The sequence below is a fragment of the Schistocerca americana genome, chromosome 10 (assembly GCF_021461395.2).
Source record: "Schistocerca americana isolate TAMUIC-IGC-003095 chromosome 10, iqSchAmer2.1, whole genome shotgun sequence".
Lineage (NCBI taxonomy): Eukaryota > Metazoa > Arthropoda > Insecta > Orthoptera > Acrididae > Schistocerca > Schistocerca americana.
Window position 1 is genome coordinate 57,429,517 of NC_060128.1, and position 25,592 is coordinate 57,455,108.

The window sequence follows — 25,592 nt, forward strand, 5'->3', positions numbered from 1 at the left end:
GATTGCGATGCTTCACATCAGGTTTACTGTATCCCTTAGACCTTCATATTGACGATGAAACACAGAAATTGCAACGGAATTAAATACAAAAAGCACAATGCCGACTTAAGTACAAGAGGACTGACTCTTCTTACATTCTATGATTTGAGCCTTTCCTGTGAGACCAGTTTTAGACTCCGATGCTTCACTTCAGGATTACTGTATTCCTTGGACCTTCTTGTTGACGATGATACACAGAAATTGCATAGGAATTAAAAGCAAAAGGCACACTGCCGACTTAAGTACAAGAGGACTGGCTCTTCATAGATTCTAAGCTTTTAAGCATTCCTGTGAGACCAGTTTTGGAGTCCGATGCTTCCACTCACGTTTAGTGCATCCCTTGATCATTCATATTGATGATGAAACACAGAAATTGCATCTGAATTAAATACAAAAGGCACAATGCCCACTTAAGTACAAGAGGACTGACTCCACTTAGATTCAATATATTGAGCCTTTCCTGTGAGAACAGTTTTAGATTCTGATGATTCACATCATATTTACTGTATCTCTTGGACCTTCAAATTGACGCTGAAACACAGAAATTGCATCGGAATTTAATACAAAAGGCACAATGCCGACTTAAATACAAGAGGACTGGCCCTTCTTACATTCTATATTTGAGCCGTTCTCGTGAAACCAGATTTAGATTCAGATGCTTCACATCGGGTTTACTGTATCCCATGGACCTTTAATGTGACGATGAAACACAGAAATTGCATCGGAATTAAATACAAAATGCACAATGCCGACTTAAGTACAAGAGGACTGACTCTTCTTAAATGCTATGTTTGAGCCTTTCCTGTGAGACTAGTTTTAGATTCCAATTCTTCACATCAGGTTTACTGTATCCCCTGGACCTTCATATTGACGATGATACACAGAAATTGCATCGGAATAAAAATACAATTGGCACAATGCCGACTTAAGTACAAAAGGACTTACTCTTCTTACATTCTATGTTTTGAGCCTGTCCTGTGAGACCAGTTTTAGATTCCGATGCTTCACTTCAGGTTTATTGAATCCCTTGGACATTCATAAAAACGATGAAACACAGAAATTGCATGGGAATTAAATACAAAGAGCATAATGCCGATGTAAGTACAAGAAGACTGAGTCTTCTTCCTGTATATGTTTTGTGCCTTTCCTGTGAGACCAGTTTTAGATTCCGATGCTTCACATCAGGTTTACTGTATCCCTTGGACCTTCATATAGACGATGAAACACAAAAATTGCATCAGAATTAAATACAAAAGGAGCAATGCCGAGCTAAGTAAAAGAGGACTGGCCCTTCTTACATGCTATGTTCTGAGCCTTTCCTGTGAGACCAGTTTTAGATTCCGCTGCTTCACTTGAGGTTTACTGTATCCCTTGTACTTTCATATTGATTATGAAAGTCAGATATTGTATCGGAATTAAATACATAAGGCACAATGCCAATGTAAGTACAAGAAGACTGAGTCTTCTTCCTGTAAATGTATTGAGCCTTTAATGTGAGACCAGTTTTAGATTCCGATGCTTCACATCAGTATCACTGTATCCCTTGGACCTTCATATTGACGTTGAAACACAGAATGTGGATCGGAATTAAATACAAAAGGCACAATGCCGACTTATGTACAAAGGGACTTACTCTCCTTACATTCTATGCATTGAGCCATTCCTGTGAGACCAGTTTTTGATTCCGATGCATCACGTAGGTTTACTGTATCCCTTGGACCTTAATATTGACTATGGAACACAGAAATTGCATCGGAATTAAATACTAAAGGCACAATGCAGCCTTAAGTACAAGAGGCCTGACTCTTCTTACATTCTATGTTTTGAGCATATCCTGTGAGACCAGTTTTAGATTCCGATACTTCACTTCAGGTTTACTGTACCCTTGGACCTTCATATTGACGATGAAAAATAGAAATTGCATCAGAATTAAATTCAAAATGCACAATGCCGATGTAAGTACAAGACGACTGAGTCTCCTTCCTGTATATCTTTTAAGCCTTTCCTGTGAGACCAGTTTTAGATTCCGACGCTCCACATCCGGTTTACTGTATCCTTTGGAACCTCATATTGACGATGAAACACAGAAATTGCATCGGATTTAAATACAAAAGGCACAATGCAGCCTTAAGTACAAGAGGGCTGACTCTTCTTACATTCTATGTTTTGAGCATATCCTGTGAGACCAGTTTTAGATTCCGATACTTCACTTCAGGTTTACTGTACCCTTGGACCTTCATATTGACGATGAAAAATAGAAATTGCATCAGAATTAAATTCAAAATGCACAATGCCGATGTAAGTACAAGAAGACTGAGTCTTCTTCCTGTAAATGTATTGAGCCTTTAATGTGAGACCAGTTTTAGATTCCGATGCTTCACATCAGTATCACTGTATCCCTTGGACCTTCATATTGACGTTGAAACACAGAATGTGGATCGGAATTAAATACAAAAGGCACAATGCCGACTTATGTACAAAGGGACTTACTCTCCTTACATTCTATGCATTGAGCCATTCCTGTGAGACCAGTTTTTGATTCCGATGCATCACGTAGGTTTACTGTATCCCTTGGACCTTAATATTGACTATGGAACACAGAAATTGCATCGGAATTAAATACTAAAGGCACAATGCAGCCTTAAGTACAAGAGGCCTGACTCTTCTTACATTCTATGTTTTGAGCATATCCTGTGAGACCAGTTTTAGATTCCGATACTTCACTTCAGGTTTACTGTACCCTTGGACCTTCATATTGACGATGAAAAATAGAAATTGCATCAGAATTAAATTCAAAATGCACAATGCCGATGTAAGTACAAGACGACTGAGTCTCCTTCCTGTATATCTTTTAAGCCTTTCCTGTGAGACCAGTTTTAGATTCCGACGCTCCACATCCGGTTTACTGTATCCTTTGGAACCTCATATTGACGATGAAACACAGAAATTGCATCGGATTTAAATACAAAAGGCACAATGCAGCCTTAAGTACAAGAGGGCCGACTCTTCTTACATTCTATGTTTTGAGCATATCCTGTGAGACCAGTTTTAGATTCCGATACTTCACTTCAGGTTTACTGTACCCTTGGACCTTCATATTGACGATGAAAAATAGAAATTGCATCAGAATTAAATTCAAAATGCACAATGCCGATGTAAGTACAAGAAGACTGAGTCTTCTTCCTGTGTATGTTTTAAGCCTTTCCTGTGAGACCAGTTTTAGATTGTGATGCTTCACATCAGGTTTACTGTATCCCTTGGACCTTCATATTGACTATGAAACACAGAAATTGCATCGGAATTAAATACAAATGGCACAATGCCAACTTATGTACAAGAGGACTGACTTTTCATACATTCTATGTTTTGAGCCTTTCCTGTGAGACCAGTTTTAGATTCCGATGCCTCACTTCAGGTTTACTATATCATTTGGACCTTCCTATTGACCATGAAACACAGAAATTGAATCGGAATTAAATACAAATCGCACAATGCCTATGTAAGCACAAGAAGACTGAGTCTTCTTCCTCTATATGTTTTGGGCCTCTCCTGTGAGACTAGATATAGATTCCGATGCTTCACATCAGGTTTACTGTATCCCTTGGACCTTCATATTGACGTATAAACACAGAAATTGCAATGGAATTAAATACAAAAGCCACAATGCCGACTTAAGTACAAGAGGACTGACTCATCTTGCATTCTATGTTTTGAGCCTTTTCTGTGAGACCAGTTCTAGATTGCGATGCTTCACTTCAGGTTTACTGTATCCCTTGGACATTCATTTTGACGATGAAACACAGAAATTGCATCGGAATTAAAAACAAAAGGCACAATGCCGACTTAAGTACAAGAGGACTGACTCCTCTTACATTCTATGTTTAGAGCCTTTCCTGTCAGACCAGTTTTAGATTCCGATGCTTCACACCAGGTTTACTGTATCCCTTGGACCTTCTTATTGACGCTGAAACACAGAAATTGCTTCGGAATTAAATACAAAAGGCACAATGGCGTCTTAAGTAAAAGAGGACTGACTCTTCTAACATTCTATGTTTTGAGCCTTTCCTGTGAGACCAGTTTTGGATTCCGATGTTTCACATCATGTTTACTGTATCCCTTGGACATTCATATTGACGCTGAAACACAGAAATTGCTTCGGAATTAAATACAAAAGGCACAATGCCGGCTTAAGTACAAGAGGACTGACTCTTCTTACATGCTATGCTTTGAGCCTTCTCTGTCAGACCAGTTTTAGTTTCAGATGCTCCACATCAGGTTTAATGTATCCCTTGGACCTTCATATTGACGATGAAACACAGAAATTGGATCAGAATTAAATACAAAAGGGACAATGCTGTCTTAAGTATAAGAGGACTGACTCTTCTAACATTCTATGCTTTGAGCCTTCCCTGTGAGACCAGTTTCGGATTCCGATGCTTCACATCATGTTTACTGTTTCCCTAGAACCTTCATATTGACGCTGAAACACAGAAATTGCATCGGAATTAAATACAAAAGGCACAATGCCGGCTTAAGTACAAGAGGACTGACTCTTCTTACATTCTATGCTTTGAGCCTTTCCTGTGAGAACAGTTTCAGATTCCGATGCTTCGCATCACGTTTACTGTATCTCGTGGACCTTCATATTGGCGATTGTTGTTGTTGTGGTCTTCAGTCCTGAGATTGGTTTGATGCAGCTCTCCATGCTACTCTATCCTGTGCAAGCTTTTTCATCTCCCAGTACCTACTGCAACCTACATCCTTCTGAATCTGCTTAGTGTATTCATCTCTTGGTCTCCCTCTACTATTTTTACCCTCCACGCTGCCCTCCAGTACTAAATTGGTGATCCCTTGATGCCTCAGAACATGTCCTACCAACCGATCCCTTCTTCTGGTCAAGTTGTGCCACAAACTTCTCTTCTCCCCAATCCTATTCAATACTTCCTCATTAGTTATGTGATCTACCCATCTAATCTTCAGCATTCTTCTGCAGCACCACATTTCGAAAGCTTCTATTCTCTTCTTGTCCAAACTATTTATCGTCCATGTTTCACTTCCATACATGGCTACACTCCATACAAATACTTTCAGAAATTACTTCCTGACACTTAAATCAATACTGGATGTTAATAAATTCCTCTTCTTCAGAAACGCTTTCCTTGCCATTGCCAGCCTACATTTTATATCCTCTCTACTTCGACCATCATCAGTTATTTTGCTCCCCAAATAGCAAAACTCCTTTACTACTTTAAGTCCCTCATTTCCTAATCTAATTCCCTCAGCATCACCCGACTTAATTAGACTACATTCCATTATCCTTGTTTTGCTTTTGTTGATGTTCATCTTATATCCTCCTTTCAAGACACTGTCCATTCCATTCAACTGCTCTTCCAAGTCCTTTGCTGTCTCTGACAGAATTACAATGTCATTGGCGAACCTCAAAGTTTTTATTTCTTCTCCATGAATTTTAATACCTACTCCGATTTTTTCTTTTGTTTCCTTCACTGCTTGCTCAATATACAGATTGAACAACATCGGGGAGAGGCTACAACCCTGTCTTACTCCCTTCCCAACCACTGCTTCCCTTTCATGTCCCTCGACTCTTATAACTGCCATCTGGTTTCTGTACAAACTGTAAATAGCCTTTCGGTCCCTGTATTTTACCTCTGCCACCTTTAGAATTTGAAAGAGAGTATTCCAGTCAACATTGTCAAAAGCTTTCTCTAAGTCTACAAATGCTAGAAACGTAGGTTTGCCTTTCCTTAATCTTTCTTCTAAGATAAGTCGTAAGGTCAGTATTGCCTCACGTGTTCCAGTGTTTCTATGGAATCCAAACTGATCTTCCCCGAGGTTGGCCTCTACTAGTTTTTCCATTCGTCTGTAAAGAATTCGTGTTAGTATTTTGCAACTGTGACTTATTAAGCTGATAGTTCGGTAATTTTCACATCTGTCAACACCTGCTTTCTTTGGGATTGGAATTATTATATTCTTCTTGAAGTCTGAGGGTATTTCGCCTGTTTCATACACTCCCACGGCCGTCAGTAGTTCCAATGGAATATTGTCTACTCCGGGGGCCTTGTTTCGACTCAGGTCTTTCAGTGCTCTGTCAAACTCTTCACGCAGTACCATATCTCCCATTTCATCTTCATCTACATCCTCTTCCATTTCCATAATATTGTCCTCAAGTACATCGCCCTTGTATAGACCCTCTATATACTCCTTCCACCTTTCTGCCTTCCCTTCTTTGCTTAGAACTGGGTTTCCATCTGAGCTCTTGATATTCATACAAGTCGTTCTCTTATCTCCAAAGGTCTCTTTAATTTTCCTGTAGGCGGTATCTATCTTACCCCTAGTGAGATAGGCCTCTACATCCTTACATTTGTCCTCTAGCCATCCCTGCTTAGCCATTTTGCACTTCCTGTCGATCTTATTTTTGAGACGTTTGTATTCCTTTTTGCCTGTTTCACTTACTGCATTTTTATATTTTCTCCTTTCATCAATTAAATTCAGTATTTCTTGTGTTACCCAAGGATTTCTACTAGCCCTCGTCTTTTTACCTACTTGATCCTCTGCTGCCTTCACTACTCCATCCCTCAAAGCTGCCCATTCTTCTTCTACTGTATTTATTTCCCCCATTCCTGTCAATTGCTCCCTTATGCTCTCCCTGAATCTCTGTACAACCTCTGGTTCTTTTAGTTTATCCAGGTCCCATCTCCTTAAATTCCCACCTTTTTGCACTTTCTTCAGTTTTAATCTACAGGTCATAACCAATAGATTGTGGTCAGAATCCACATCTGCCCCTGGAAATGTCTTACAATTTAAAACCTGGTTCCTAAATCTCTGTCTTACCATTATATAATCTATCTGATACCTTTTAGTATCTCCAGGGTTCTTCCATGTATACAACCTTCTTTCATGATTCTTAAACCAAGTGTTAGTTATGATTATGTTGTGCTCTGTGCAAAATTCTACAAGGCGGCTTCCTCTTTCATTTCTGTCCCCCAATCCATATTCACCTACTATGTTTCCTTCTCTCCCTTTTCCTACACTCGAATTCCAGTCACCCATGACTATTAAATTTTCGTCTCCCTTCACAATCTGAATAATTTCTTTTATTTCATCATACATTTCTTCAATTTCTTCGTCATCTGCAGAGCTAGTTGGAATATAAACTTGTACTACTGTAGTAGGTGTGGGCTTCGTATCTATCTTGGCCACAATAATGCGTTCACTATGCTGTTTGTAGTAGCTTACCCGCATTCCTATTTTCCTGTTCATTATTAAACCTACTCCTGCATTACCCCTATTTGATTTTGTGTTTATAACCCTGTAGTCACCTGACCAGAAGTCTTGTTCCTCCTGCCACCGAACTTCACTAATTCCCACTATATCTAACTTCAACCTATCCATTTCCCTTTTTAAATTTTCTAACCTACCTGCCCGATTAAGGGATCTGACATTCCACGCTCCGATCCGTAGAACGCCAGTTTTCTTTCTCCTGATAACGACATCCTCTTGAGTAGTCCCCGCCCGGAGATCCGAATGGGGGACTATTTTACCTCCGGAATATTTTACCCAAGAGGACGCCGTCATCATGTAATCATACAGTAAAGCTGCATGCCCTCGGGAAAAATTACGGCTGTAGTTTCCCCTTGCTTTCAGCCATTCGCAGTACCAGCACAGCAAGGCCGTTTTGGTTATTGTTACAAGGCCAGATCAGTCAATCATCCAGACTGTTGCCCTTGCAACTACTGAAAAGGCTGCTGCCCCTCTTCAGGAACCACACGTTTGTCTGGCCTCTCAACAGATACCCCTCCGTTGTGGTTGCACCTACGGTACGGCTATCTGTATCGCTGAGGCACACAAGCCTCCCCACCAACGGCAAGGTCCATGGTTCATGGGGTGGCGATGAAACACAGAAATTGCGTCGGAATTAAATTTAAAAGGCACAATGCCGACATAAGTACAAGAGGACTGACTCTTCTTACATTCTATGTTTTGAGCCTTTCCTGTGAAACCAGTTTTAGATTCCGATGCTTCACTTCTGGTTTACTGTATCCCTTGGCCCTTCATATTGGCTATGAAACACAGAAATTGCATCGGAATTAAATACAAAATGCACAACGCCGATGTAAGTACAAAAGACTGAGTCCAATTCCTGTATATGTTTTGAGCCTTTCCTGTGAGACCAGTTGTAGATTTCGATGCCTCCACTGTATCCCTTCGACCTTCATATTGACGATGAAACACAGAAATTGCATCGGAATTAAATACAAAAGGGACAATGCCGTCTTAAGTATAAGAGGACTGACTCTTCTAACATTCTATGCTTTGAGCCCTTCCTGTGAGACCAGTTTCGGATTCCGATGCTTCACATCATGTTTACTGTATCCCTTGAACCTTCATATTGACGCTGAAACACAGAAATTGCATCGGAATTAAATACAAAAGGCACAATGCTGGCTTAAGTACAAGAGGACTGACTCTTCTTACATTCTATGCTTTGAGCCTTTCCTGTGAGACCAGTTTTAGATTCCGATGCTTCACATCAGGTGTACTGTATCCCTTGGACATTCATATTGACGCTGAAACACAGACATTGCATCCGAATTAAATACAAAATGCACAATGCCGAAAGAAATACAAGAAGTCTGAGTCTTTTCTTCCTGTATATGTTTTGAGCCTTTCCTGTGAGACCAGTTTTAGATTCCGATGCTTCACATCAGGTTTACTGTATCCCGAGGACCTTCATATTGACGATGAAACACAGAAATTGCATCGGAATTAAATACAAAAGGCACAATGCCGACTTAAGTATAAGAGGACTGACTCATCTTACATTCTATGTTTGAGCCTTTCCTGTGAAACCAGTTTTAGATTCCGATGCCTCACATCAGGTTTACTGTATCCCTTGGACCTTCATATTTACGATGAAACACAGAAATTGCATCGGAATTAAATACAAAATGCACAATGCCGAAAGAAGTACAAGAAGTCTGAGTCTTTTCTTCCTGTATATGTTTTGAGCCTTTCCTGTAAGACCAGTTTTAGATTCCGATGCTTCACATCAGGTTTACTGAATCCATTGGACCTACTTATTGACGATGAAGCACAAAAATTGCATCGGAATTAAATACGAAATGCACAATGCCGATGTAAGTACAAGAAGACTGAGTCTTCTTCCTGTATATGTTTTGAGCCTATCCTGTAAGACCAGTTTTAGATTCCGATGCTTCACATCTGGTTTACTGTTTCCCTTGGACCTTCATATTGACGACGAAACACAGATATTGCATCGGAATCTAATACAAATGGCACAATGCCGACTTAAGTACAAGAGGACTGACTCATCTTACATTCTATGTTTTGAGCCTTTCCTGTGAACCCAGTTTTAGATTACGATGCTTCACTTCAGGTTTACTGTATCCCTTGGCCCTTCTTATTGACGATGAAACACAGAAATTGCATCGGAATTAAATACAAAATGCACAATGCCGATGTAAGTACAAGAAGACTGAGTCTTCTTCCTGTATATGTTTTGAGCCTTTCCTGTGAGACCAGTTTTAGATTCCAATGCTTCACATCAGGTTTACTGTATCCATTGGAGCTTCCTATTGACGATGAATCACATAAATTGCTTCAGAATTAAATGCAAAAGGCTCAATGCCGACTTTAGTACAAGAGGATTAACTCTTCTTACATTCTATGTTTTGAGCCTCTCCTGTGAGACCAGTTTTTGATTCCGTTGCTTCACATCAGGTTTACTGTTTCCCTTGGACCTACATATTGACGATGAAACACTGAAATGGCTTCAGAATTAAATACAAAAGGCACAATGCTGACTTAAGTACAAGAGGAAACGCTCTTCTTACAATCTATGTTGGCACAACTTGACTAGAAGATGGGGTCGGTTGGTAGGTTATGTTTTGAGGCATCAAGGAATCACAAATTTAGCATTCTAGGGCAGGGTGGAAGATAAAAATCGTTGAGGGAGACCAAGAGATCAATACACTATGCAGATTCAGAAGGATGTAGGTTGCAGTAGGTACTGGGAGATGAAGAAGCTTGCACAGGATAGGGTAGCATGGAGAGCTGCATCAAACCAGTCTCAGGACTGAAGACCACAACAAAAACAACACTGTTTTGAGCCTATCCTGTGAGACCAGTATTAGATTCCGATTCTTCACTTCAGGTTTACTGTATCCCTTGGACCTTCATATTGACAATGTTACCCAGAAATTGCTTCGGAATTAAATACAAAAGGCACAATGCTGACTTAAGTACAAGTGGATTGACTCTTCTTACATTCTATGTTTTGAGAATTTCCTGTGAGACCAGTTTTAGATTCCGATGCTTCACTTCAGGTTTACTGTATCCCTTGGACCTTCATATTGACGATGAGACACAGAAATTGCATCGGAATTAAATACAAAAGGCACAATGCCGATGTAAGTTCAAGAAAACCGAGTCTTCTTCCTGTATATGTTTTGTGATTTTCCTGTGAGACCAGTTTTGGATCCCGATGCTTCACGTCTGGTTTACTGTATCCCTTGGACCTTCAAACTGACTGCGAAACACAGAAATTGCATCGGAGTTAAATAGAAAAGGCACAATGCCGACTTACGTACAAGAGGACTGCCTCTTTTTACATTCTACGTTTTGAGAATTTCCTGTGAGACCAGTTTTAGATTCCGATGCTTCACTTCAGGTTTACTGTATCCCTTGGACCTTCATATTGACGATGAAACACAGAAATTGCATCGGAATTACATACAAAAGGCACAATGCTTCCTTAAGTACGAGAGTACTGGCTCTTCTTACATTCTATGATATGAGACTTTCCTGTGAGAGTAGTTTTCGATTCCGATGCTTCACTTCAGGTTTACTGTATTCCTTGGACCTTCATATTGACGATGAAACACAGATATTGCTTCGGAATTAAATACGAAATGCACAATGCCGATGTAAGTACAAGAAGACTGAGTCTTCTTCCTGTATATGTTTTGAGCCTTCCTGAGAGACCAGTTTTAGATTCCAATGCTTTACATCAGATTTACTGTATCCATTGGACCTTGTTATTGACGATGAAACACAGAAATTGCATCGGAATTAAATACAAAATGCACAATGCCGATGTAAGTACAAGAAGACTGAGTCTTCTTCCTGTATATGCTTTGAGCTTTTCCTGTGAGACCAGTTTTAGATTCTGATGCTTCACTTCACGTTTACTGTTTCCCTTGGATTTTCATATTGACGATGAAACACAGATATTGCATCGGAATCAAATGCAAATGGCACAATGCCGACTTAAGTACAGGAGGACTGACTCATCTTACATTCTATGTTTTGAGCCTTTCCTGTGAAACCAGTTTTCGATTACTATGCTTCACTTCAGGTTTACTGTATCCCTTGGCCCTTCATATTGACGATGAAACACATAAATTGCTTCAGAATTAAATGCAAAAGGCTCAATGCCGACTTTAGTACAAGAGGACTAACTCTTCTTACATTCTATGTTTTCTGCCTCTCCTGTGAGACCAGTTTTAGATTCCGATGCATCACATCTGGTTTACTGTTTCCCTTGATCCTTCATACTGACGATGAAACACAGATATTGCTTCTGAATTAAATACAAAAGGCACAATGCTGACTTAAGCACAAGAGGAGTGGCTCTTATTACATTCTATGTTGGCACAACTTGACTAGAAGAAGGGGTCAGTTGGTAGGTATTGTTTTGAGGCATCAAGTAATCATAAATTTAGCATTCGAGGGCAGGGTGGAAGATAAAAATCGTAGAGGGAGACTAAGAGATCAATACACTAAGCAGATTCAGACGGATGTAGGTTGAAAAAGGTACTGGGAGATGAAGAAGCTTGCACAGGATAGGGTAGCATGGAGAGCTGCATCAAACCAGTCTCAGGACTGAAGACCACAACAAAAACAACACTGTTTTGAGCCTTTCCTGTGAGACCAGTTTTAGATTCCGATGCTTCACTTCAGGTTTACTGTATCCCTTGGTCCTTCATATTGACTATGAAACACAGAAATTGCATCGGAATTAAATACAAAATGCACAATGCCGATAAAAGTACAAGAAGACTGAGTCTTCTTTCTGTATATGATTTGAGCCTTTAATGTGAGACCAGTTTTTTGATACCCATGCTTCACATCAGGTTTACTGTATCCCTTGGACCTTCTTATTGACGATGAAACACAGAAATTGCATCGGAATTAAATACAAAAGGCACAATGCCGATGTAAGTACTAGAAGACAGAGTCTTCTTCCTGTATATGCTTTGAGCCTTTAATGTGAGACCAGTTTTAGACTGCGATGCTCCACATCAGGTTTACTGTATCCCTTGGACCTTCATATTGACGATGAAACCTAGAACGTGCATCGGAATTAAATACAAAAGTCACAATGCCGACTAAAGTAGAACAGGACTGACTCTTCTTACATTCTATGATTTGAGCCTTTCCTGTGAGACCAGTTTAAGATTCCGATGCTTCACTTCAGGTTTACTGTATCCCTTGGACCTTCTTATTGACGATGAAACACAGAAATTGCTTCGGAATTAAATACAAATGGCACAATGCCGACTTAAGTACAGGAGGACTGACTCTTCTTTCATTCTATGATTTGTGCCTTTCCTGTGAGACCAGTTTTAGATTCCGATGCTTCACATCAGGTTTACTGTATCCCTTGGACCTTCATATTTACGATGAAACACAGAAATTGCATCGGAATTAAATACAAAAGGCACAATGCCGACTTAAGTACAAGAGGACTGACTATTCTTAAATTCTATGACTTGAGAATTTCCTGTGAGACCAGTTTTAGATTCGGATGCTTCACTTCAGGTTTACTGTATCCCTTGGACCTTCATATTGACGATGAAACCCAGAACTTGCATCGGAATTAAATACAAAAGTCACAATGCCGACTAAAGTAGAACAGGACTGACTCTTCTTGCATTCTATGATTTGAGCCTTTCCTGTGGGACCAGTTTAAGATTCCGATGCTTCACTTCAGGTTTACTGTATCCCTTGGACCTTCTTATTGACGATGAAACACAGAAATTGCATCGGAATTAAATACAAATGGCACAATGCCGACTTAGGTACAAGAGGACTGACTCTTCTTACATTCTATGACTTGAGAATTTCCTGTGAGACCAGTTTTAGATTCCGATGCTTCACTTCAGGTTTATTGTATCCCTTGGACCTTCATATTGACGATGAAACACAGAAATTGCATCGGAATTAGATACAAAAGGCACAATGCCGACTTAAGTACAAGAGGACTGACTCTTCTTACATTCTATGACTTGAGAATTTCCTGTGAGACCAGTTTTACATTCCGATGCTTCACTTCAGGTTTACTGTATCCCTTGGACCTTCATATTGACGATGAAACACAATAATTACATCGGAATTAACTACAAAAGGCAGAATGCTAACTTAAGTACAAGAGGATTGACTCTTCTTACATTCTATGTTTTGAGCCTTTCCTGTGAAACCAGTTTTAGATTCCGATGCTTCACATCAGGTTAACTGTTTCCCTTGGACCTTCATATTGACGATGAAACACAGAAATTGCATCGGAATTAAATACAAAAGGCACAATGCCGACTAAAGTAGAAGAGGACTGACTCTTCTTACATTCTATGATTTGAGCCTTTCCTTTGAGACCAGTTTTAGATTCCGATGCTTCACTTCAGGTTTACTGTATTCCTTGGACCTTCATATTGACGATGAAACACAGAAATTCCATCGGAATTAAATACAAAAGGCACAATGCCGACTAAAGTAAAAGAGGACTGACTCTTCTTACATTCTATGATTTGTGCCTATCCTCTGAGACCAGTTTTAGTTTCCGATGCTTCACATCAGGTTTACTGTATCCCTTGGACCTTCATATTGACGATGAAACACAGAAATTGCTTCGGAATTAAATACAACAGGCCCAATGCTGACTTAAGTACAAGAGGACTGGCTCTTCTTACATTCTATGTTGGCACAACTTGACTAGAAGAAGGGGTCTGTTGGTTGGTTATGTTTTGAGCCATCAAGTGATCACAAATTTTGCAATGGAGGGCAGGGTGCAAGGTAAAAATCGTAGAGGGAGACCAAGAGATCGATACACTAAGCAGATTCAGAAGGATGTAGGTTGCAGTAGGTGCTGGCAGATGAAGAAGCTTGCACAGGATGGAGTAGCATGGAGAGCTGCATTAAACCTGTCTCAGGACTGAAGACCACAACAACAACAGCAATGTTTTGAGCCTTTCCTGTGAGACCAGTTTTAGATTCCGATGCTTCACTTCAGGTTTACTTTATCCCTTGGACCTTCATATTGACTATGAAACACGGCAATTGAATCGGAATTAAATACAAAATGCACAATGCCGATGTAAGTACAAGAAGACAGAGTATTCTTCCTGTATATGTTTTGAGCCTTTAATGTGAGACCAGTTTTAGATTCCAATGCTTCACATCAAGTTTACTGTATCCCTTGAACATTCATATCGACGATGAAACACAGAAATTGCAACGGAATTAAATACGAAAGTCACAATGCCGACTAAAGTAGAAGAGGACTGACTCTTCTTACATTCTAAGATTTGAGCCTTTCCTGTGAGAGCAGTTTTAGATTCCGATGCTTCACTTCAGGTTTACTGTATCTCACGGACAGTCTTATTGACAATGAAACACACAAATTGCATCGGAAATAAATACAAATGGCACAATGCCGACTTAATTACAAGAGGACTGACTCTTCTTACATTCTATGTTTTGAGAATTTCCTGTGAGACCAGTTTTAGATTCCGATGCTTCACTTCAGGTTTACTGTATCCCTTGGACCTTCATATTGATGATGAAACACAGAAATTGCATCGGTATTAAATACAAATGGCACAATGCCGACTAAAGTACAAGAGGACTTACTCTGCTTACATTCTATGCTTTGAGCCTCTCCTGTGAGACCAGGTTTAGATTCCGATGCTTCACATCAGGTTTACTGTATCCCTTGGACCTTCAGATTGACGATGAAACACAGAAATTCCTTCGGAATTAAATACAACAGGCCCAATGCTGACTTAAGTACAAGAGGACTGGCTCTTCTTACATTCTATGTTGGCACAACTTGACTAGAAGAAGGGGTGGGTTGGTAGGTTATGTTTTGAGCCATCAAGGGATCACAAATTTAGCTTTGGAGGGCAGGGTGCAAGGTAAAAATCGTAGAGGGAGACCAAGAGATCAATACACTAAGCAGATTCAGAAGGAAGTAGGTTGCAGTAGGTGCTGGCTGATGAAGAAGCTTGCACAGGATCGAGTAGCATGGAGAGCTGCATTAAAGCAGCCTCAGGAATGAAGACCACAACAACAAAAACAATGCTTTGAGCCTTTCCTGTGAAACCAGTTTTAGATTCCGATGCTTCACTTCAGGTTTACTGTATCCCTTGGACGTTCATATTGACAATGAAACACAGAAATTACATCGGAATTAGCTACAAAAGGCACAATGCTGACTTAAGTACAAGAGGATTGACTCTTCTTACATTCTATTTTTTGAGCCTTTACTGTGAAACCAGTTTTAAACTCCGATGCTTCACACCAGGTTAACTGTTTCCCTTGGACCTTCATATTGACTATGAAACATAGAAATTGAATCGGAATTAAATACAAAATGCACAATGCCGACGTAAGTACAAGAAGACAGAGTCTTCTTCCTGTATATGTTTTGAGCCTTTAATGTGAGGACAGTTTTAGATTCCGATGCTTCACATCAAGTTTACTGTATCCCTTGAACATTCATATTGACGATGAAACACAGAAATTGCAACGGATTTAAATACAAAAGGCACAATGCCGACTTAAGTACAAGTAGACTGACTCTTCTTACATTCTATTATTTGAGCCTTTCCTGTGAGACCAGTTCAAGAATCCGATGCATCACTTCAGGTTAACTGTATCCCTTGGCCTTCATATTGACAATGAAACACAAAAATTACATCGGAATTAAATACAAAATGCACAATGCCGATGTAAGTACAAGAAGACTGAGTCTTCTCCCCGTATATGATTTGAGCCTTTCCTGTGAGACCAGTTTTAGATTCCAATGCTTCACATCAGGTTTACTGTATCCCTTGAACCTTCATATTGACAATGAAACACAGAAATTGCTTCGGAATTGAATAGAACAGGCCCAATGCTGACTTAAGTACAAGAGGACTGGCTCTTCTTACATTCTATGTTGGCACAACTTGACTAGAAGAAGGGGTCGGTTGGTAGGTTATGTTTTAGCCATCAAGGGATCAGAAATTTAGCATTGGAGGGCAGGGTGCAAGATAAAAATCGTAGAGGGAGACCAAGAGATCAATACAATAAGCAGATTCAGAAGGATGTAGGTTGCAGTAGGTACTGGCAGATGAAGGAGCTTGCACAGGATCGAGTAGCATGGAGAGCTGCATTAGACCAGTCTCAGGACTGGAGACCACAACAACAACAACAATGTTTTGAGCCTTTCCTGTGAGACCAGTTTTAGATTCCATTGGTTCACTTCAGGTTTACTGTATCCCTTGGACCTTCATATAGACTATGAAACACAGAAATTACATCGGAATTAACTACAAAAGGAACAATGCTGACTTAAGTACAAGAGGATCGACTCTTCTTACATTCTATGTTTTGAGCCTTTCCTGTGAAACCAGTTTTAAATTCCGATGCTTCACATCTGATTAACTGTTTCCCTTGGACCTGCATATTGACTATGAAACATAGAAATTGAATCGGAATTAAATACAAAATGCTCAATGCCGACGTAAGTACAAGAAGACAGAGTCTTCTTCCTGTATATGTTTTGAGCCTTTAATGTGAGACCAGTTTTAGATTCCGATGCTTCACATCAAGTTTACTGTATCCCTTGAACATTCATATTGACGATGAAACACAGAAATTGCAACGGAATTAAAAACAAAAGGTACAATGCCGACTTAAGTACAAGTAGTTGACTCTTCTTACATTCTATGTTTTGAGCCTTCCCTGTGAGACCAGGTTTAGATTCCGATGCTTCACATCAGGTTTACTGTATTCCTTGGACCTTCATATTGACGATGAAATACAAAAATTTCTTCGGAATTAAATAGAACAGGCCCAATGCTGACTTCAGTACAAGAGGAATGGCTCTTCTTACATTCTACGTTGGCACAACTTGACTAGAAGAAGGGGTCGGTTGGTAGGTTATGTTTTGAGCCATCAAGGGATCACAAATTTAGCATTGGAGGGCAGGGTGCAAGGTAATAATCGTAGAGGGGGACCAAGAGATCAATACACTAAGCAGATTCAGAAGGAAGTAGGTTGCAGTAGGTACTGGCAGAAGAAGAAGCTTGCACAGGATCGAGTAGCATGGAGAGCTGCATTAAACCAGTCTCAGGACTGAAGACCACAACAACAAAAACAATGTTTTTAGCCTTTCCTGTGAGACGAGGTATAGATTCCGATGCTTCACATCAGGTTTACTGTATCCCTTGGACCTTCATATTGACGATGAAACACAGAAATTGCTTCGGAATTAAATAGAACAGGCCCAATGCTGATTAAGTACAATAGGACTGGCTCTTCTTACATTCTATGTTGGCACAACTTGACTAGAAGAAGGGGTCTGTTGGTAGGTTATGTTTTGAGCCATCAAGGGACCACAAATTTAGCATTGGAGGGCAGGGTGCAAGATAAAAATCGTAGAGGGAGACCAAGAGATCAATACACTAAGCAGATTCAGAAGGAAGCAGGTTGCAGTAGGTACTGGCAGATGAAGACACTTGCACAGGATCGAGTAGCATGGAGAGCTGCATTAAACCACTCTCAGGACTGAAGACCACAACAACAACAACAATGTTTTGAGCCTTTCCTGTGAGACCAGTTTTAGATTCCGATGCTTCACTTCAGGATTACTGTATCCCTTGGACCTTCATATCTACTATGAAACACAGAAATTGAATCGGAATTAAATACAAAATGCACAATGCCGACGTAAGTACAAGAAGACATCCTTCCTGTATATGTTTTGAGCCTTTAATGTGATACCAGTTTTAGATTCCGATGCTTCACATCAAGTTTAAAGTATCCCTTGAACATTCATATTGACGATGAAACACAGAAATTGCTTCGGAATTAAATACAAAAGGCACAATGCTGACTTAAGTACAAGAGGACAGGCTCTTCTTACATTCTATGTTGGCACAACTTGACTAGAAGAAGGGGTCAATTGGCATGTTATGTTTTGAAGCACCAGGGGATCACAAATTTAGTAATGGAGGGCAGGGTGGAAAGTAGAAATCGTAGAGGGAGGCCAAGAGATCAATACACTAAACAGATTCAGAAGGATGTAGGTTGCAGTACGTACTGGGAGATGAAGAAGCTTGCACAGGATAGAGTAGCATGGAGAGCTGCATCAAACCAGTCTCAGGACTGAAGACCACAACAATAACAGCAATGTTTTGAGCCCTTCCTGTGAGACCGGTTTTAGATTCCGATGCTTCACTTCAGGTTTACTGTATCCCTTGGACCTTCATATTGACGATGAAACCCAGAACTTGCATCGGAATTAAATACAAAAGTCACAATGCCGACTAAAGTAGAACAGGACTGACTCTTCTTACATTCTATGATTTGAGACCTTCCTGTGAGACCAGTTTAAGATTCCGATGCTTCACTTCAGGTTTACTGTATCCTTTGGACCTTCTTATTGACGATGAAACACAGAAATTGCATCGGAATTAAATACAAATGGCACAATGCCGACTTAGGTACAAGAGGACTGACTCTTCTTACATTCTAAGACTTGAGAATTTCCTGTGAGACCAGTTTTAGATTCCGATGCTTCACTTCAGGTTTATTGTATCCCTTGGACCTTCATATTGACGATGAAACACAGAAATTTCAACGGAATTAGATACAAAAGGCACAATGCCGACTTAAGTACAAGAGGACTGACTCTTCTTACATTCTATGACTTGAGAATTTCCTGTGAGACCAGTTTTAGATTCCGATGCTTCACTTCAGGTTTACTGTATCCCTTGGACCTTCATATTGACGATGAAACACAATAATTACATCGGAATTAACTACAAAAGGCAGAATGCTAACTTAAGTACAAGAGGATTGACTCTTCTTACATTCTATGTTTTGAGCCTTTCCTGTGAAACCAGTTTTAGATTCCGATGCTTCACATCAGGTTAACTGTTTCCCTTGGACCTTCATATTGACGATGAAACACAGAAATTGCAACGGAATTAAATACAAAAGGCACAATGCCGACTAAAGTAAAAGAGGACTGACTCTTCTTACATTCTATGATTTGAGCCTTTCCTCTGAGACCAGTTTTGGATTCCGATGCTTCACATCAGGTTTACTGTATCCCTTGGACCTTCATATTGACGATGAAACACAGAAATTGCTTCGGAATTAATTACAACAGGCCCAATGCTGACTTAAAAACAAGAGGACTGGCTCTTCTTTCATTCTATGTTGGCACAACTTGACTAGAAGAAGGGGTCTGTTGGTAGGTTATGTTTTGAGCCATCAATGGATCACAAATTTTGCAATGGAGGGCAGGGTGCAAGGCAAAAATCGTAGAGGGAGACCAAGAGATCAATACACTAAGCAGATTCAGAAGGATGTAGGTTGCAGTAGGTGCTGGCAGATGAAGAAGCTTGCACAGGATGGAGTAGCATGGAGAGCTGCATTAAACCTGTCTCAGGACTGAAGACCACAAAAACAACAGCAATGTTTTGAGCCTTTCCTGTGAGACCAGTTTTAGATTCCGATGCTTCACTTCAGGTTTACTTTATCCCTTGGACCTTCATATTGACTATGAAACACGGCAATTGAATCGGAATTAAATACAAAATGCACAATGCCGATGTAAGTACAAGAAGACAGAGTCTTCTTCCTGTATATGTTTTGAGCCTTTAATGTGAGACCAGTTTTTGATTCCAATGCTTCACATCAAGTTTACTGTATCCCTTGAACGTTCATATTGACGATGAAACACAGAAATTGCAACGGAATTAAATACAAAAGTCACAATGCTGACTAAAGTAGAAGAGGACTGACTCTTCTTACATTCTAAGATTTGAGCCTTTCCTGTGAGAGCAGTTTTAGATTCCGATGCTTCACTTCAGGTTTACTGTATCTCACGGACAGTCTCATTGACAATGAAACACACAAATTGCATCGGAAATAAATACAAATGGCACAATGCCGACTTAATTACAAGAGGACTGACTCTTCTTACATTCTATGTTTTGAGAATTTCCTGTGAGTCCAGTTTTAGATTCCGATGCTTCACTTCAGGTTTACTGTATCCCTTGGACCTTCATATTGATGATGAAACACAGAAATTGCATCGGTATTAAATACAAATGGCACAATGCCGACTTAAGTACAGGAGGACTGACTCTTCTTTCATTCTATGATTTGTGCCTTTCCTGTGAGACCAGTTTTAGATTCCGATGCTTCTAATAGGTTTACTGTATCCCTTGGACCATGATATTGACGATGAAACACAGAAATTGCATCGGAATTACATACAAAATACACAATGACGATGTAAGTACAAGAAGACAGAGTCTTCATCCTGTATATGATTTGAGTCTTTAATGTGAGACCAGTTTTAGATTCCGATGCTGCACATCAGGTTTACTGTATACCTTGAACCTTCATATTCACGATGAAACACAGAAATTGCATCGGAATTAAATACAAAAGGCACAATGCCGACTTAAGTACAAGAGGACTTACTCTGCTTACATTCTATGTTTTGAGCCTCTCCTGTGAGACCAGGTTTAGATTCCGATGCTTCACATCAGGTTTACTGTATCCCTTGGACCTTCATATTGACGATGAAACACAGAAATTCATTCGGAATTAAATACAACAGGCCCAATGCTGACTTAAGTACAAGAGGACTGGCTCTTCTTACATTCTATGTTGGCACAACTTGACTAGAAGAAGGGGTTGGTTGGTAGGTTATGATTTGAGCCATCAAGGGATCACAAATTTAGCTTTGGAGGGCAGGGTCCAAGGTAAAAATCGTAGAGGGAGACCAAGAGATCAATACACTAAGCAGATTCAGAAGGAAGTAGGTTGCAGTAGGTACTGGCAGATGAAGAAGCTTGCACAGGATCGAGTAGCATGGAGAGCTGCATTAAACCAGTCTCAGGACTGAAGACCAAAACAACAACAACAATGTTTTGAGCCGTTTCTGTGAGACCAGTTTTAGATTCCGATGCTTCGCTTCAGGTTTACTGTATCCCTTGGACGTTCATATTGACGATGAAACACAGAAATTACATCGGAATTAACTACAAAAGGCACAATGCCGACTTATGTACAAGTAGACTGAGTCTTCTCCCGGTATATGTTTTGAGCCTTTCCTGTGAGACCAAATTTAGATTCCAATGCTTCACATCAGGTTTACTGTATCCATTGGACCTTCTAATTGACGATGAAACACAGAAATTGCATCGGAATTAAATGCAAAATGCACAATACGGACTTAAGTACAAGAGGATTGAATCTTCTTACATTCTATGTTTTGAGTCTTTCCTGTGAAACCAGTTTTAGATTCCAATGCTTCACATAAGGTTTACTGTATCCCTTGAACCTTCATACTGACGATGAAAGACAGAAATTGGATCGGAATTAAATACAAAAGGCACAATGCCGTCTTAAGTACAAGTGGACTGACTTTTCTTACATTCTATGATTTGAGCCTTTCCTGTGAGACCAGTTCAAGAATTCGATGCATCACTTCAGGTTTACAGTATCCCTTGGACCTTCATATTGACTATGAAACACATAAATTATATCGGAATTAAATACAAAATGCACAATGCCGTTGTAAGTACAAGAAGCGTGAGTCTTCTTCCTCTATATGTTTGAGCAATTCCTGTCAGACCAGTTTTAGATTCCATTGCTTCACATCAGCTTTACTGTATCCCTTGGAGCTTCATATTGACAATGAAACACAAAAATTGCATCGGAATTAAATACAAATGGCACAATGCCGGCTTCAGTACAAGTGGACTGACTCTTCTTACATTCTATGCTTTGGGCCTTTCCTGTGAGACCAGTTTTAGATTCCAATGCTTCACATCAGGTTTACTGTATCCTTTGGACCTTCATATTGACGATGAAACACAGACATTGCTTCGGAACTAAATACAAAAGGCACAATGCTGACTTAAGTACAAGAGGACTGGCCATTCTTACATTCTCTGTTGGCACACCTTGACTAGAAGAAGGGGTCGGTTGGTAGGTTATGTTTTGAGGCATCAAGGGATCACAAATTAAGCATTGGAGGGCAGGGTGGAAGGTACAAATCGTAGAGGGAGACCAAGAGATCAATACACTAAGCAGATTCAGAAGGATGGTGGTTGCAGTAGGTAGTGGGACAAGAAGGAGCTTGCACAGGATAGAGTAGCATGGAGAGCTGCATCAAACCAGTCTCAGAACTGAAGTCCACAACATCAACAACAATGATTTGAGCCTTTCCTGTGAGACCAGTTTTAGATGCCGATCCTTGACTTCCGGCTTACTGTATTCCTTGAACCTTCATATTGACTATGAAACAAAGAAATTGCATCGGAATTAAATACAAAATGCACAATGCCGATGTAAGTACAAGAAGACTGAGACTTCTTCCTGTATATGTTTTAAGCGTTTCCTGTGAGACCAGTTTTAGATTCCGATGCTTCACTTCAGGTTTGCTGTATCCCTTGGACATTCATATTGACTACAAAACACAGAAATTGCATCGGAATTAAATACAAAATGCACAAAGCCGATGTAAGTACAAGAAGACAGAGTCTTCGTCCTGTATATGATTTGAGCCTTTAATGTGAGACCAGTTTTAGATTCTGATGCTTCACATCAGGTTTACTGTATACCTTGAACCTTCATATTCACGATGAAACACAGAAATTGCATCGGAATTAAATACAAAAGGCACAATGCCGACATAAGTACAAGAGGACTGACTCTGCTTACATTCTATGTTTTGAGCCTCTCCTGTGAGACCAGGTTTAGATTCCGATGCTTCATATCAGGTTTACTGTATCCCTTTGACCTTCATATTGACGATGAAACACAGAGATTGCTTCGGTATTAAATACAACAGGCCCAATGCTGACTTAAGTACAAGAGGACTGGCTCTTCTTACATTCTATGTTGGCACAACTTGACTAGAAGAAGGGGTCGGTTGGTAGGTTATGTTTTGAGCCATCAATGGATGACAAATTTAGCATTGGAAAGCAGGGTGCAAGGTAAAAATCGTAGAGGGAGAACAAGAGATCAATACACTAAGCAGATTCAGAAGGGAGTAGGTTGCAGTAGGTACTGGCAGATGAAGAAGCTTGCACAGGATCGAGTAGCATGGAGAGCTGCGCTAAAGCAGCCTCAGGACTGAAGACCACAACAACGAAAACAATGCTTTGAGCCTTTCCTGTGAGACCAGTTTTAGATTCCGATGCTTCACTTCAGGTTTACTGTATCCCTTGGACCTTCATATTGACAATGAAACACAGAAATTACATCGGAATTAGCTACAAAAGGCACAATGCTGACTTAAGTACAAGAGGATTGACTCTTCTTACATTCTATGTTTTGAGCCTTTACTGTGAAACCAATTTTAAATTCCGATGCTTCACACCAGGTTAACTGTTTCCCTTGGACCTTCATATTGACTATGAAACATAGAAATTGAATCGGAATTAAATACAAAATGCACAATGCCGACGTAAGTACAAGAAGACAGAGTCTTCTTCCTGTATATGTTTTGAGCCTTTAATGTGAGACCAGTTTTAGATTCCGATGCTTCACATCAAGTTTACTGTATCCCTTGAACATTCATATCGACGATGAAACACAGAAATTGCAACGGAATTAAATACAAAAGGCACAATGCCGACTTAAGTACAAGTAGACTGACTCTTCTTACATTCTATGATTTGAGCCTTTCCTGTGAGACCAGTTCAAGAATCCGATGCATCACTTCAGGTTAACTGTATCCCTTGGCCTTCATATTGACTATGAAACACAAAAATTACATCGGAATTAAATACAAAATGCACAATGCCGATGTAAGTACATGAAGACTGAGTCTTCTCCCCGTATAGGTTTTGAGCCTTTCCTGTGAGACCAGTTTTAGATTCCAATGCTTCACATCAGGTTTACTGTATCCATTGGACCTTCATATTGACGATGAAACACAGAAATTGCATCGGAATTAAATGCAAAAGGCACAATACGGACTAAAGTACAAGAGGATTGAATATTCTAACATTGTATGTTTCGAGCCTTTCCTGTGAGACCAGGTTTAGATTCCGATGCTTCACATCAGGTTTACTGTATCCCTTGGACTTTCATATTGACAATGAAACACAGAAATTGCTTCGGAATTAAATAGAACAGGCCCAATGCTGACTTAAGTACAGGAGGACTGGCTCTTCTTACATTCTATGTTGGCACAACTTGACTAGAAGAAGGGGTCGGTTGGAAGGTTATGTTTTAGCCAACAAAGGGATCACAAATTTAGCATTGGAGGGCAGGGTGCAAGGAAAAAATCGTAGAGGGAGACCAAGAAATCAATACAATAAGCAGATTCAGAAGGATGTAGGTTGCAGTAGGTACTGGCAGATGAAGAAGCTTGCACAGGATCGAGTAGCATGGAGAGCTGCATTAGACCAGTCTCAGGACTGAAGACCACAACAACAACAACAATGTTTTGAGACTTTCCTGTGAGACCAGTTTTAGATTCCATTGGTTCACTTCAGGTTTACTGTATCCCTGGGACCTTCATATAGACGATGAAACACAGAAATTGCAACGGAATTAAATACAAAAGGTACAATGCCGACTTAAGTACAAGTAGACTGACTCTTTTTACATTGTATGTTTTGAGCCTTCCCTGTGAGACCAGGTTTAGATTCCGATGCTTCACATTAGGGTTTACTGTATCCCTTGGACCTTCATAATGACGATGAAACACAAAAATTGCTTCGGAATTAAATAGAACAGGCCCAATGCTGACTTCAGTACAAGAGGAATGGCTCTTCTTACATTCTATGTTGGCACAACTTGACTAGAAGAAGGGTTCGGTTGGTAGGTTATGTTTTGAGCCGTCAAGGGATCACAAATTTAGCATTGGAGGGCAGGGTGCAAGGTAAAAATCGTAGAGGGGGACCAAGAGATTAATACACTAAGCAGATTCAGAAGGAAGTAGGTTGCAGTAGGTACTGGCAGAAGAAGAAGCTTGCACAGGATCGAGTAGCATGGAGAGCTGCATTAAACCAGTCTCAGGACTGAAGACCACAACAACAACAACAATGTTTTGAGCCTTTCCTGTGAGACGAGGTTATAGATTCCGATGCTTCACATCAGGTTTACTGTATCCCTTGGACCTTCATATCTACTATGAAACACAGAAATTGAATCGGAATTAAATACAAAATGCACAATGCCGACGTAAGTAGAAGAAGACATTCTTCCTG